The sequence below is a fragment of the Liolophura sinensis genome, chromosome 6, assembly GCF_032854445.1.
Source record: "Liolophura sinensis isolate JHLJ2023 chromosome 6, CUHK_Ljap_v2, whole genome shotgun sequence".
NCBI classification, from domain to species: domain Eukaryota; kingdom Metazoa; phylum Mollusca; class Polyplacophora; order Chitonida; family Chitonidae; genus Liolophura; species Liolophura sinensis.
The window spans coordinates 50,128,225-50,145,598 of NC_088300.1; positions in this window are offsets into that span (position 1 = coordinate 50,128,225).

The following is a 17,374-nucleotide window of genomic DNA, read 5'->3' on the forward strand; positions in this document are numbered from 1 at the left end:
TAGAAAGATATTATGTTGAATATGACACAGTATTATGTTACATTCTTGCATTTTTACTTGCATTTTAAGTAAACAGATCATTTTTTTAGTAAAATAGCAGATCAAACTTCCGGTTAGTGACAGGGGATTTTAGAAACACGACCTCTTAAATAGGACAATCGTCTAAAAATAGATGTCACTATGCAAATCCTCATTTTCAACCGACCATAACGTGAGGGATTCATGTACAATACAGTAGGCTGTGGTATATTCATGCATAAAAACAGTTGGATTGCACGAAATTGTGGTCAGATTACTATACAGTAAGTTCCGGAACAAGGTTTTTGACGTGTATACACAATGATGAAAGATCTACTGTATCTGGAGAAAGGTTTCACGCACACACACAGCCGTACAGCTATGTAGGTCAAAAAAATATCATGCAGTGCCCTGCTATATATATAATGTCGGCGTGACCCCTCCTTACTTTCATTCAGGAATTTTGTCCGGTTTACTACCGGCTAATGCGCTCCTGCTATTTCTCAAATCAAATGTATTTACTTGGATATGTATTTATTTGGCTTGGATGTTTAAGTTTAGCACAGAGCATGCCAGGATATTCAAAACTTGCATACGCATCTTCTTTTAATAGTTTGAACAAGTGGGACAATTTGCATGGTAAAGAAACTTAAATATATTTATTTATTTATTTATTTATTTATTTATTTATTTATTTATTTAGTTAGTTAGTTAGTTAGTTAGTTGTTTATTGTCTTTTCGGTTTCCCGCTATGCTGGGTAAACACTGAGCAGTTTTCTCCAATAGCCTAGAGGTTGGACAAATGTGATTATGGTTCATTCGTGAGGATTATGCATGAAAAGTGGTATTTTCTTGATAATTAAGAATGAATGAAAGCATGTCACCATTAAAACGACTTGACTGCACTATCCAAAGGTGCTTGTGATTAACCGGTAACTATCAATGGTAGATTTTCTAGGGATACACCAACTACTTCCAGAGTGTTCCACCCAAACCGTTGTTTGATAGATCTCGGGATATTCGCTCTTTAAACATGAAATTGTGCGCGCACTCTATCCCAGCAGTAAGGTAGACAAAGATGTCTCAAGGATTATCATGCAGATGCAGTTGTTCTCTAAACAAATGAGCCTCCTATTCTGTTTTCTGAGCTTGTTGCAGATGGCAGAACAGCAATCTAAAAACTTGACCGAAGACTCTTTGCCTTACACAAGACGGACCATGATGTTGCAGTCGTGCATTAGAAGCTCTAGCAAACAGGGGTCCCTCCAGAATTAGAGGTGTAAATCCATAATCATTCATTTATTCCTTCAGAATAATTCAGAATTTATTCCTTCAGTAGTACAGGGGAGGAACAGAAACAGACTGTACGTGTTAATAAAAACGTACAATGAAAAACTCTTCTTCTAAACCAAAAGCGCTACGCTTTACAGATTTAACAGCATTGTCAAAATGTCCAATGAGTTGGATGAATCACTTTTTACATTGTTTTGGGGATGAGAAGAGAAATCTTTATCCAGGCGGTTTGACCATACAACGTACCAATGACTGCCAACACCCAGGATTCCCTACGTAAAGCCACCATGCAATTAAGACATCAAGTAAGGAGCAAGGTGTCGATTAAACATCGATGGCGCCTGCTGACAGATAAATGAGAGGTTGACGCTGAAAAATCAAAAGTCTTGAAGTTTCCTTTGGCGCTTGATGGAAAGACCCCTAATGTGTGTCATTTGGAATTTTACCATTTGGATATTTAGACCTGAAGGCAACAGTTAATTATTAACACAACCCCGGTAGAATGCCCTAAAAATATAGACCTTTTCGCCCCTGTAGCTCACCCCTCTCTCAACCCAGAGAGGGCTAAAATGTCCTCTACCATCAACAAATCTACCATTATGTTTGAGAAGATTAGCTTGAATTGGTTAAGGAATTTTTCCTAAAAATAAACACTCCCAGTTGACTGGGGGTTCAAATAGCGCTGCTATTGTATGACTGTTGGCAATATATGAGTTATCACAATGAAAAATAAATATGATTATTAGAGGTGGGGGGCAGGGGCTTCACCCATACAAAGCTACCCATCTGCGGGGATCAGGCCCATACAAAGCTACCCATCTAAAATATCAGCCTAAAATAGTAAGGAGATTTGGCCAGCCTTTGTGGTATCAATATGTAAAATGTTGGGCCTTGGCCCAGGGACTGATCAGTCGCATTAGTCACCCACCCTTGGATGAACAGGATATCCCAAATATCATTGTCAAATGTTCAAGCTTTTATCGGCCTTTAGCCAGGGAGTTTGTCGCGTTCATGTTCTAAAATAAGACTGCAAGTTTGCACATAATGCGGTTGTGCTGGAAATGAACTCGTAGGCAATACATTCATTTCATCAAAGTTTTATTTAAAAAAAAAAAATCACAACAAAATAAATCATGTACATTCTTTGGTAAGTTGGGGACATTTCTGACATATACATATTAGACTATAAAATATTTGCTGTAAATTCAAAAATATAGCATATCATTACTCTGCATTTTATTCTCACATACCCACAGTGACAACACGTGTCCCTGTACTCGTACGGGAGATACACCACATACAATGCTGATGAAGTCATTATCTTCAAAATTTACCCTAATATCCGCCAAGCAGCCGCCGGGCAATATCCAGCAAATAACCGAACATTAAAAAGAAGATAACCACGCACCATAACACGAGATTCCTCACGCATGCACAGTAACGAGAGATTCATCACGAAGTACCAGGAGAATCAACACGCATCAAGGAGAAAATCCTCACACATAAGCAGAAAATGCCTGTAGTTCACAAATCTCAAAATAGCGAGAAAATGCTCACAGATTAACAGGAAACGTCACAACCTGTATTATATAATCAGTAGCTCATTAAAAGCGTAAGGAAAAAAAATTGTACACATACAACCAAGAGGTGTACAAAAGTACAAGTATAAGTTGACATTGCTAAAACGCATTAGGATATGTAACAAGAATAAAAGCTTAATGCAGAAAAAAAACAGTGAGCATGGAATATCACAACACTGATACATAAGTACATACATATACTCCCTACACTGAACCCCACCGCTTCGCAACCGTCCCATGAAACAATATCCATCATGCGATATGTATATTTTAAAGGAAGCTTCATATAAGACCCGAGAGAGCGAGAAAGAGAGACACCAAATAATACCTTTAAGTGTGGAAGACGTATATATGAAAAATTTGTTGATATGAACCACTCATTTCCTTTTCTTTTCTAAAAATCAGAATTAACACTTTTAACGTATATTTAGGAAAGCTTGGCGATGGGAAAGCAATTTTCCACATGTGTATAAATAATGGAGTAAATTTCTCAAAAAATGGTATTCAATTTGAAAACAAATAAATATGAATAAATAAATAAATAAATAAATAAGTAAATAAATTATCCAATATAGCTTACATTACGAAATTGAATTGTATTCAGTATTCAAAGAGTCTATAACGCTGACTGTATCCTTAACCATCACGTAATCATATTGGTCTTGCTCAGCAAACGAGAGGTCCGATATGTTAGGTGCCAGATCTCGCGTGAGCTGTGATGTTATCGGTGCTCCCACAGCCACCATTTTACACAAAACCTCCAACATCTTGTTTTTCACCTCGTCAAGAGATGTCCGTCTTTTACTAGCCTCCTCTATAAAGATGAAAATCTTTGACAACCTTTCATAGTCCTCCTTCAAAACAGTCGTAATCTGTGGGTAAACAAAACACCGTTGAGAGTCATTGTATTTGATTTATTTATTTCACTGTTGTTTAAAACCATATTCAGGAATTTTGCATTTATATGATGACGGTCTGTTTTAAGGTTGTGGGTTGAGAAACCAGCCATCTTTGGCAAGTCAAAGACTCACGAACTTTTCGACCTGTGACTTACAGATATGCATGCCACTCTGATGGGAGACAAGTGATCTTCAACGAGCTTTAGATAGCCCAAACAATCTCATTACAGTATTAGACTGCTTGTTGTCACGAATGCCGCTCAGACGTCAGCCACTGGATTAATTGCTGAATTATACCCAACTCAGGACTTTTTCTCTTATACGATGGCTGATTTTCAATTCACAGGGACATACGTGAACAGGCCTGATATAACATGAATGAAATAATTTATACCTCTGTTGTCACTGCACTTCCTGTAGATCTCGGTTTAGGAAAGTTGTCCAATTTGTTACGCATACTGTCCAATTGTTCAATTGTTATGGGGTCGGCAATAAGTCTACGAATCTGCAAAATATAACAACACTGATTTAAATCCCTGCAAGTTACTGACAATTAATTTCTGGAGTTTGACACGTACATTTTATCTCCGTGTTTTGCACAGGTTCATTATCAAGGAATAGAAAAAAAGATTAATTAATGTTTCTAAATAAAAACGGGGAATTTCTGAGATAAACTATTGAGAGGGTAAGGAGAATGGAGTTCGGTGTGTCCGGGTGAAATTCGACGAATCAGACTGCGGAAAAAATCAGAATGTGCGAGGTCGCGCGCCCTATTCAAGTCAAGGAAGTATCGAGTCTTTAAAACAAATACGCATCATCAGATGCATTAACACACAGAGAGACAGAAGGAGAAGTTATATTCTTAATGAAAAATATGAGCCACGTGTGAGATCGTAAAGTTAAGGCGTTCGATAGCTTAAACCAGGCCTAATGACAAATTTTAGCATATTTCATGCATGTAATTTATTGAAATAGCGATAGTAGCAAGAAATGTAAGTTTTACATAGAGAAATTCAACAATATCCCTCGGAAAATGATAAGTTAGCTAGTCGCTGACTTCACCTACATCCACATAAACGTATATGACAACAATACAACATTAATTGGAAACATGCAACTCCAGTGCATACTTATATTTTTTTTACAGAAGAAATAAAACATCTCAAGTAAAACCAACTGTATTGCAAAGACAGCACGTTTACTTTTTTTTCCTTTAAAATTTTCACCCTCTTTTCTGTAAAATGTTGTTCAGATATATTTATATATATTTGCTGATTACACTTCTATGATGTAATCTTGTTTGACATTTCAAGAACATATTTTAGATCCGATGACGCGGCCTCATCGGCTCAATGACCCAGGCGCCTCTCACCATTGCAGTCTAGCTCATGCTAATTTCCTTTCCGGCCGTACGTGGGAAGGTCTTCTAGCACCCTGCGAATGGTTGCGGGTTTCCCCCGGGCTCTGCCCGGTTTCCTCCCCCATAATGCTTTCAGTCGTATAAGTGAAATATTTTTGAGTACGGCGTAAAACACCAATCAAATAAATAAATAGATCCGATGAATGATACATGTTTATTTGATATATCGCACAAATGTTAAAAATTCAAACTGTATAGTCTTTAATTGCGGCCGCGGAAAATTATGCATGAAATATAAATGCAATTGCAACTGCCTACCAATATTCTGATGGCTGCATCGCGGCTGACCATTTCGAACCGATGACCTCATAAATGCCAGGAATCTTTGTGGAGACATAACTGTTAGTTAGGAGATAGTCGTGGGTTTCCTCCGGGTCTTTCCGGATTCCTCCCACCATAATGCTGGCCGTCGTTGTACAAGTGAAATATCCTTGAGTGCGGCGTAAAACACTAATCGAATAAAGAAATATCTTTAACGTATTATGAACGGTCACAATTTGTGTGTAACAAATATTGTGCATATATCTGCATATGTATTTCTGTTTACCTCATTCTTCCGCAAGGTTAAGTCGTCCAGTAGATACTGCAGAGGATATCGGAGGTCACTCAATGTTAAAGTGGCGGTTCCGGTTGAGTCAGAATTAAATGCTGGCACATTAATACTCGATGTGGACTCGCCTGCGCATGGGGTTTCCCAGGGCAGACTCAGCTCTATCGGTGCAGATAGTACTCTATTCCCAATATTTGTCATGGCTAGAGTTTGAATCAAAATCCTCATCCAAAAAACTAGATAAAAACAAAAATGCAAATTACAACAACAACAACTATAATAGGCCTGCTACTCGAAAAGAAACACTTGGCTAACGAAAATTAACTTACACTACCGATTAACCACTCGCTTACAGGCATCTGTCAAGTATTTATAGGTTAAACCAATGATCTACTTGTCGGTAAATATGAAGTTTTAAAATATGTACTATAGTTGAAAATGTGCAATGCAAAACCTGTCACATCCCTAAATTGATAGATGCACATATAATTTCGAAGCCAATATACTGTTCACATGTCACATATAAGCACAAAGTAAAACATATAATTCGATTAATATTTTGAGTGATAATTTATGGCATAATCTTAAAATTAGTAATTATAAGTCTAATCTCTTGCATTTCTCCCTTGTTACTTACCAGAGTTACGCTTTCCATTCATGGCCTTTCTTTATCAGTGTCAAATGATCTTATCTAAAGCACTCAAATGAAAGTTTAATGAACCTGCTCGAATAACTCGCTGTTTTATATCATTTCATGAATAAAAGCCACGGAAATGGACAGTGAATATATTTTACCTGTTGGACCGGATATGTGTTCACGCCTTTGTGACGTCAGATGTGAAGCTTTGTAATTTAAAGGGAACGCAGAAGTTCCGATTCAAAACTATACAAGGATATTACCCGTATGAGTGAAGCTGTTATATTTATCTCCTGCTACCAGTTGTTTCAAAGCGAGGCTACATTACAAGCGAGGGATTTCCCGCTCTTCTGGTGATAACGCCGTGTCACTTCGTGATTTGCCCTCACTCTATATAGGTTAGTTCAGTTCGGTATACGAGGATGTATTTAATGAAACTAATGCAATTCCCAAGTTTTGTCATTCTATCTTCTCTTGACAGACTTTATGACACCATTTAAAGAGGCCTTAGTTATGATAGTTATAGTCTTAATGGGGCTAGTATGTGAAAATGATATACTCGTGTAATAATTACCTTTTATATGTAAGCCAGTATTGTATTGATGTCATTCAATTGATAAATTATACCAGTCATACACCAAAAGGTGATAAATTAAGAAGTTGTTATCCATAGCTTGTTAAATAGCGAGGGATATGCTGTGTGAGTTTCCCACACAGTTCTTTAACAACAAGTATACTGCAATGTCCAGATCGTTTTTCATACTTACTACCCTTCCACTTCTATCTTCTGTAGATATTTATTACAAACTTCAGCATTAGAGGATCACAACACAAATGCTATGACCGCGGCATATAATATATTGCTATTCAAACATGTAAATCTATTTTATTTCATTTCGGTTCATAACTAGGATGGGTCACGGTTATTTTTATTATTCTTTTGTTTTGTTTCTAAATCTTGTTTACGGACTTTGAGATAAATAAAAGATGAGTACGGTGTCCTTTATATGAAATCATCTTGTAACAAACCTTTGGCCGTGAAAATCGGGAAGTAGTGTATTTGCTAGAGATTTCCGGGTAAGGGCGTTGGCTTCAAGGTTAACCGGAACTGGCGGTGGCCAGTCGCCCACATGCTTATATGGTCAGTGACTGAGGTGATCTCAATGGATAGGGCGTAGGGTTCTAATGGAACTTATGAAATAAACGGTATTTTCATTTGTCCATATAAATCACAAATAAATACAGGAAGATGTTTTCTTTTGTTCGAAACTTTGCTGATTGACAAGCCATTAGGAAGAGGAAATGAAAATGGATCATGAAATTAAATGAAAATCACTGTTTGTTAATATTCAATGTTAACTAGATGATGCAATATGAGACATTTGTCATAATGTAAAGTTTGTTGATAATTTCACTATAATTATCAATACCTGTTTCTGAAACTTCAACTGCCACAGCTTTAAACCAATAATTAAAACTTTTGCTTGTAATCACTAAATACTTGTTAATACTTGCTCTTTTGAACGTGAAAATTCATTTAAGCCTACTGGTTTGTTAAAATGTTTATGCATACTATTTTGTTTCTGTATTTCTTAAACCATAATAACATTTTGCTGATACTGCCACATCGTCTTCCAATTTCGATATATTGATAATGCTGCCTCACTAAATTGTCATTCCTATGACACCATGGAAATACCAACGCGGTATCTCATTGGTCAAAGCACTGCAGCGAGCCAACGGTCTGCGACAGCTAGGACATTTTGATTCTTCTGAGTACAGTATAATAAGTTGTGGCAGTGAGCTACATCTCGCCAACTGCATTCGGGATTAGATTTATTTATTTATTTGATTGTTGTTTAACGCCGTACTCAAGAATATTTCACTTATACAACGGCGGCCAGCATTATGGTGGGTGGAAACCGGGCAGAGCCCACTACCTTCCGCACTACCATTGCTGACAGACGGCCGGAGAGGAAGCCAGCATGAGCTGGACTTGAACTCACAGCAACCGCATTACCCGCTGAGCCACGGAGGCCTGGTTAGATTTATTGCTTAAGAACAAAGTTCAAAACGAAACAACTGATCGATGGGTGCACTCTCGATAATTTTAATGGTGCTGAAAAGAGGGAAATTTACTCAAGACGCCTGTTTTATTAATAATAACAATCTTAAGGTGTATTCAGTGTGTTCAAAGGGTATACACATGATACAGTAATAAAGACGGAGTGCATGGAGCATGTCCTTTTTGCAATCTTTACTATTCAAATTTTTTATTAATTTATTTCATTGGTGTTTTTCTCATTTCATTTACACGACGGTGGCCAGCATTATGGTGGGAGGAATCCGGGTAGAGCCCGGGGAGGAACCCAAGACCATCAGCAGATTTCTGTGTAAATTTTTAAGCGGATGATGAAAAAGTGTAAACCGAGCTGTAGCAGCTATAATAATACATCCTCAGTTGTATTTTTTTCTCAGTTGTATTTTTCTCTCTCATGCCATTATCATCACACATTAGCTTGGGAGTCAAACCAGTCATAAATTCAGATATGGGATTTTCCAATACCCGTATTATTCCTCAATATATACACTGATTAATGAAGTAAAAGAAATGAATTAAATGGTGTTAAATGGTGATATATGCCTAGTGTAGTGTCAAACGGCTTGTCTGATTTTAAACTGGAACCAACTGACATGAAATAAACCTTAGACCCCTAACAAACTCTAAAGACTATCTGTAGTGTTTCAAAGATGTCAAACTGAATGTAAAGGGGTGCCAATGTAAGTAACACCTTTTTGTCACGGCAGAATGGTCCGAAGTTAGTTAATGCGTACAAAAGGTGTACAACTGGCTGGCATAAGTACTTCAACACAATCTTCAGATGTACAAGTCATGTGTAAACGCCATACCCAACATGGAGGGGTGGATTGATCTGAGCAGCCATTTTAATGTGCGTGTGTTTGGGGAGGGGGGAGGGTGAGGGGAGCAAGTATGTTACACAGACAGTGTTTTCAGATGAGGCCGTCCCCATCGACATGAAGCACTTTGGACCTGTGTTCTCATTGATAATGCGCTAGATTATGTTTTTTGTCCTGCGCATGAGTTTACCTGGCCTCAATCGAAGTTGAGACTGGTCAGCACGGGAGGTAACTCAATTCTGATCAAAATTTCATGTTTTCAAGACAACAAATATATACGACGGATCTTACTATAAACTTCTATAGACTTTGGAACTGTGATTATTCCACTAAAATACATATAAAAATTTATCCATCAAACATGACGATACTATTAATATTTAAATATCTGATAGGGCCTATATACTATCAGATGTTAAGCTGTTAAGCGTCATTAAGCATTCTATGTCTATCAGCAACGGTTAAGTATTAATTAATGATTGCATTGTCTTAGTGTAATTGTTGAATCTCATCTCAAGAGCAGAAAGTTATACAAGTTTGAGACTTTGTGCTGTGCTCAATCACCTAAATTCTAGATTTAATTTAAATAATTCTCCTTTAATTAATTCACCTACTCTTATATCTGTATCAGCTTATATACCGGATGTACACGGTAATACTAAGTGACTTTTTACAAGTAAGGCTTTATTTATATATATATATTGTAACGATTTTGTATTGACTTTATTCTCCAGGCTTGAGTGGAGATCCTGTGAAAAAAAGCATACGCTTTGAATAATGGAGGCCGGCTGCGATGTATACGGTGAATTCTAACAAATATGTTTACAATACACTCTGTCCTTTTTGCTCATACATTTTTCACAGATCGGAGAGGAAGCCAGCATGAGCTGGACATGAACTCACACTGACCGCATTGGTGAGAGGCTCCTGGGTCATTGCGCCGTACTGACGTGCTAACCACCTCGGCCACGTAGGCCCCAGAAATGGCTTAAGCAATATTTTATGTTTTGGAATATATGAAAACGGGATAAGTGAACAGACAAGTTGCCTATGTAAAACCTCATTCTATAAATACGGTAAATATATCTCAATGGGGACCTCTGTGGCCGAGGTGGTTAGCGCGTCTTTTGTATAAATGATCAGTTACAAACTGTATGTTTTCGTGCTCTTGAAATCCACATTAAATTATCTCTTTATTCAAAGGGAGAAGCTGGTTTAGGGCTTATTATTATTTTATTATACAACTTTATTGAGGTTATGTTTTCCTTTCATTCTAGATCGTCGAAGAAAATACAGACACGCAACAATGTATCGGGGCTTACATACAAAGTTATTAAGCCTAATGTGTCAAATATATCCCATGAAGTTATTTGCAGTAATTAAATTAGGTAACAGGTGTTACGGCATTGAAAACAGCAACAGAAAACAGACTCAGTGACTCAATATTACAATGTAAACAATGCTTTATATATATATAATGAGACGTACAGTTTTACAGACACTTCAACAACAACAACATAAAAAACATACACATCAGTATTACCGGTCTTTACAAGTTTCCAGTTCACCTTTGCATCCCAAGGAATGTATTCCAGGAAATCCAACGTAAAGACAATGGGATAAACACACAAGTCACAAATTGTCCTAGTCAGGTACTTGGCTAGGTTAGCGAACGCGAACACAGTACACAGTAGCTCCATATTCTTTACTTTCACTGTTAGCCACCGACAATACGAAAACTATGGAGTTGAGCCACAGAACCGATGTCGAAACTCAAGGCAACCGTGAATCGGCATATACACAAGTGGCGTCTGTGTATTTCTTGATTACCGGTACAATCGGATTACACATGGTATGAAATGTGTCTGTGTTATTTTCCGCCTGTACAGTCCACTCTCACAGGCAGTTAATCGTGGTTTGTTTTATCACTTCAATATTTGACGATTGCTCTTCTTTTTCCATCTATATATTTTCTATACGGTTGTGGAAACTCTATGACTTAAAGGACTAAACGGATAAACAGATAAACAGACCATCCATCGTCACACGTCTCTCAACACACACCTGAATACGTAAAGTAGAGGTTATTTGCAAAGGCCATGTCATTGATGAAACACAATTTACAGTACACACTATCTTTGCATTTTTCGGCTATCTCTTGTCTATTTGACAATTATGCATCTATCATCCTGTGTTCCTCGTAGAAAAGGATGCAAAAGACGAAAATAACATCTAAAGCAGCTGTGATATTTTGGTCAAAAACATTATTTCGTGCTGCCCTCCTACCGTAATAACGCTTCTTTTCATGTTTTACTCGAGAAAGCGCCAGTTTCATCTCATCAAGAGTTCAATTATTACTGAAGGAATCAAATAACAGTAGATTATTGTAGTTGAGTCATCAGTATAATTAGTCATGAGTAGATGTCTTCAATATTATTGCGCAATATTTTATGCATTACCAAAAGAAAGAAGAAAGAGCTCCTTCTCGATGTTATTGAGATCCCGACTACAGTTATAGAGACAAACATTAGTTTTTTATATAATCTACTGGCTTCTTTTGTCGAAGTTCTCGAAGTAGACTGGTATGGCCTATTTTTTTCACGCTGGAGGCACCAATGACTCGTCCCATTTCCACACTTTTTATGGCCTTTCTTTAGACTTGAAAGTGCTATGGCAATGACTAAGCCCGTCCATGGTAATGTTTGGTTTCAGACTAAATATTGATACAATGATATTGAGCGTGTGTGGGCAACGAAAATTTTTCTTCAGTGCTATTCACCCAAATATTACTGACGAAAATACCGAGCGTATGTGGACCGCTTAAGAGGTACTTTAATCCCTCATCCCGCATCAGACAAAATATTCCGCTTTTTATTGGACAACAACGGTCACGTGGGCTAGAGATATATTTTCGAATCTGCAGGCGACGTCAAATGTGTCTGCTGAATAGGCTATCTCCCTTTGTTGGGTTGTGCATACAATGGTCACATCCCTGAAGGGATTCACCTATAAATCGCCATCGGTCTTCTGCACTGAATTTATGAATCTTTGGAGGATAAATCCGTTACATGGTTCTTCAGTGATAGGGCACGCAAATATATAGAGTCAGTACTGACAAGATAGTTTTTTTACTGACACCATGTATTTGCGTATCCTATCTCGGACTGTCGAGCCTGAATTGAACTTTAACTGTAGCTTTCTAGATCAACCATTTTCTATAACACTCAAGCCCAATGTATAATAGCTTTTTGGGTGTGGGACAAAGTTTCAGTTTGAGATGATATACTACTTTTCAGTGTAAGGCCATAGGTAACGCTCATTAGTAACACTAACCACTGTAGGAAAAATCCAGTGTCACTATGCCATGACATATAGGCCAATACTTGCATCCATGAGCTCTTTTTAGATTGGCGATTCTACTTTGTATTAAAACACAACATGTAATTATCCAACATGGAAACATAAAAAGATTACAGCTTTTATGCCTCATGATGGATTATCTAAAACCTTTGTTTCTCAGTTTGATAGGCCTACATTTTTCGTCAGTAACTTGTCAAAGGTCGGTGTTTAACCCGGCTTTCCTATACCCATAAATCAGAGCGCTACTGTATGAACAATTTCTGAGGATGGCGTGAAACAACAATCAAACAAATAAGCCAATAAATCCAATAACACAGCTCTTAAACTCGGTCCCACGATAAGCTGACTTACAGATGAAAATTATAAATAATTACATAAATACATAAAAATAAATAAATACATTGTCAGTATATGCATTCTGAGAATCAATGTGGTCCAAATAAGAACATCATATTGTGACGTACACTTTGTCTCTGATGATAATTGTTGTATATTTGGAAAGGCAATGTGCTAAGAAGTCGTTGCTCTATTTTTAACTTCTGTCGTGTTAAAGCGCCGAAACGTTTATGGAAAAGAGAAATGGCCTCTCAACTTATAAGGTTGAAAATGTAATTCCTGGGGTGGCGATACATTTTGTACTTTCAATTCGTACAACATGGAGAACTTTTTCTAGATATCTTTTTATTTCTATTTGTATGGCATACAGGAAATTATACGAAATTGTTTCTTAAAATTATTCAGTGGAGCAAGAATGTTGGAAGCCGTCTACCATTGAACGGGCATGTGATACTCGTACATAAATTTTGCATCTGTAGCTCCTACATTAGAAGTAGAACATTTTTACGCTGTAGTGAAAAGGAAATATTTTTGATTAAGGCGTCAAATACCAATCAAATAAATAAATAAATTAGTGCATTTTTTGAGTAAAATGAAGATCACGTTGTCACAAAAATACGCCAAACCAGGGACTGTTATCCCCAATTGCATGCTTTGGTATAATACAGCGAATAATATTTAATATTTCTAAAGAGACCTATATTGCAAAAGTGCACCATATAATATTGTAAAGGTGCCTTACTAAAATTCTGTTGAAATGCTTTTTTTTAACCCAATGCATAGTCATACCCGTGATCTGCATAAACAACTTATATATATGAGCATAAACTGTACGGTATTTAAGTATAGTTATGGTCAGGTACATATGTACCGTTGTATATAAGTAAAAGTAGAGTGACATTTTAGAAATTGTGGGGTTCAAGTTCATTGTAGAAATATCACAGCCGTCCAAGAGCACAAGTTTACAGTTCAAAATTCTCAGTTAAAGGTGAAGAAAACATAAAAATGACATAAAGTTCAGATAAAAGAGTACGAAAAGTTATTCCTAAATGCGATCTTCAATGTTTTTTCCGATTTTTCCTTAAGGAGAAAGAGACACTTGAAAATAATGTTTGTATGATGGGTATTTGGGACCATTTTTGGTATTTATTGTCTTTGTTTGATAATGTCATAAATGAGGATGTAACAAAGGTTTACTAAATATTTTTTCATTTGAATTTGTTTTTTTCAGTTAAAAAATGTATTAAACCTCAATTTTTATAGTTTTAATATGATCATAAATATTATCATAATTTAGGTTAAATGCATATGTTTCGATATAAACAACAAATTTACATTCAAATAAATTTATTAGGCAAGCATCACATCCTTATTTAGAAAATTATTATGCAACAATGATAAATCCCAAAAGTTGGTCCCAAATACCCACCGTACAAAAATATTTTCAAATACCCTTTTCCCTTGAAAAAAAAATCCCCCAAAATATTAAAGACCATATTTGCAAATAAGTTTTGGCGGTCTTTCATCTGATTTTGGCATCATTTTTATGTTTTCTTCTTCTTTAATGTAAGAAACTTGGATATTATCTGGATGAATTGCAGAAAGGAACAAAACTTGTTTTCAAGTTGACAAAGCTGTGCACACCTCGACGGTATTTCTTTTCTTTTTTTAGGGCGGACATTAAACCCCCTTATTAGTGACAATGACAATGACAGCGGAGTAAAATGTTTTATTTTGGGAGGTTTCCTGTAACCGAAACGATAACACATCGGTGGAATAAATACAGTAATTTTGGTGAGTGATTCGCGAAAACGGAAGCAACGCCTTTCATGATCCGTCCGCTCTGTTTTCTCGCGTGTCCTGCTAGCCAACCACTTAGCTCATTGACGTCAGTTAGAACAGGTTATCGTCCACTACGTGACATGCACCACGTCTATTATTATTAATCAATTAACATATTATATTAATTAACATATTATATTATTATCAATTAACACTATTATTATCAATTAACACTATATATATATATATATATATATATATTGTTACGACCCAAACTGTCTGTATTATAAAGAGATGGCTTGTTCGAAATACACGACAGTTTAGCCGCACAAAAAAGTAACCAAAACCAGCAGATTTTATTTTACAACAACTTATTAGCTTAACAAGAACAGATAATAAGACTTATACAAATGCTAAAGTACTTAAGTTTAACAAGAAAGGATAGCAATATCTATACAAATACTAAAGTACTTACGGTGTCAAGTCCAAACGAACGCATATATTCCACAATATATACACCACACAGGCATAAATGCTCAGAGGCAAATTCACAAGAGGGAAAATCCACAGTATAACTGAGTGTATGACGAAATATACACAAAATTCCACAGACAGGGTCTGTGTAATAATAGGCACTGTGTATACAAGAGCACAAATTAAACATACAAGTTCAGACTGAACAAGTGCTCGGTGGAGATAGGATATAACAAAGCCAGAGGCTATAAAGACACCAAAATTCAGCACAAAAGGCCTACTAAAGTAATACACAGCGAAAGCATCCAAAGCACTCAATAATTCTCCGTTCTCTGTTCTCTCCCCGTTTGACCTGCTTTCATAGGTCTTATATAGCCTGGTGGAATTGTCTAGAATAAGAAAATTCCTGAACACTTGATGTAAACAAACAGGCACCGAACTGCGCGCATTCTGGAACACTCTAAGGCAGAGGCAGAGAGCAGGCGCCGAACTCAGCGTATGTAAACAATGGCAAGCTAAATTTAGAGACTGACGGCAGTCGTGCACATAACACACCCACCCTTCAAGAAAAAAAAGTTTTCCTAACTTTTTTTTTTACTTACAATATATGTTAAACAATATATGTTAAACAATAATATATACAACATTGTAAAACCACATGTAATTAAACATTTTATACACAACTTATACACGAGACAAGCAATCTGCAATAACATTATCTTTTCCCTTTACATGTTTGATTTCAAGATTGTATTCCTGCAACAATAAACTCCACCGTAACAATCTCTGATTCTTTCCCTTAACTTTCTGTAGAAACACAAGTGGATTGTGATCAGTATTTACAATCACAGGTTGTCTCGAAGCTGTTACATAAACTTCAAAATGTTGCAGAGCTAAAATAACAGACAAACATTCTTTTTCAACAGTTGCATAATTTCTCTGAAACTTGTTAAGTTTACGAGAAAAGAAACAAACTGGATGATCAACACCAAGATTGTCCTCCTGAAGCAAAACTGCAACTATAGCAACATCGTGAAAAATTACATCAGTTCTTGATGGTACATCCGGAAACAAATGTGAAAACTCAAAAACAAGTTCAGACAGTTGCTGTTGCTGAATGGGTTCCAGATGTTGCAGTTTAGAATCAAGTTGTTTTAAGACATCTGAATTCTGAAGCTTTGAAGAATTGAGCTTAGAGTCAACCAACTGTTCGCCAATATCATCTGTATTACAGCAACTCTGGTCAATGTCAGCAGCAACAACATTAACATAATGTACAGCAGTGTTGTCAGTGTCACTTCTGTTTACATAGGGTTTCAGCATGCTAATATGACATAACTGACTTGATTTGCGCCGATCAGGTGTTTTAACAACACAGTTAAGCTCACTCAGCTTTTTGTCAACAACATATGGACCAAAATATCTGACATCAAAGCATTTACCAGGTACAGGTAACAACACTAAAACTTTCTGACCAGGTTGAAATGACCGAACAACAGATTTCTCATCATATCTACGTTTCATATTCTTCTGAGTACATTCAAGATTGGCTTTAGCCAATTCACATGCTCTGACAAGCTTAGCACGAAAATCAGATACATAATCCAAAAGATTTACATTACTTGTGTCATCATTGATAAACTGTTCTTTGTAAATTAACAAAGGTCCTCTAACAGTATGTCCAAATACTAAATCAAATGGACTGAAACCCAATGATTCTTGCACTGACTCTCGAACAGCAAACATAAGAAATGGAATACCTTCATCCCAGTCTTTCTCTGTTTCATAACAATAAGTCTTAATCATGTTCTTTAATGTCTGGTGAAATCTTTCAATTGCACCATGACTTTCTGGGTGGTAGGCAGACGACTTGTATTGTTTAATGTCTAACTGGTACATAACTTGCTGAAAAATACCAGACATAAAGTTTGAACCTTGATCAGACTGTATGGATTTGGGTAAACCAAACAGAGTAAAAAACCTTGTTAAAGCTTTGACAACAGACTTGGTGTTTATATTCCTTAAAGGAACAGCGTCGGGAAATCTGGTTGCTGTACACATAATAGTTAACACATACTGATTCCCTGACTTCGTCTTAGGTAGAGG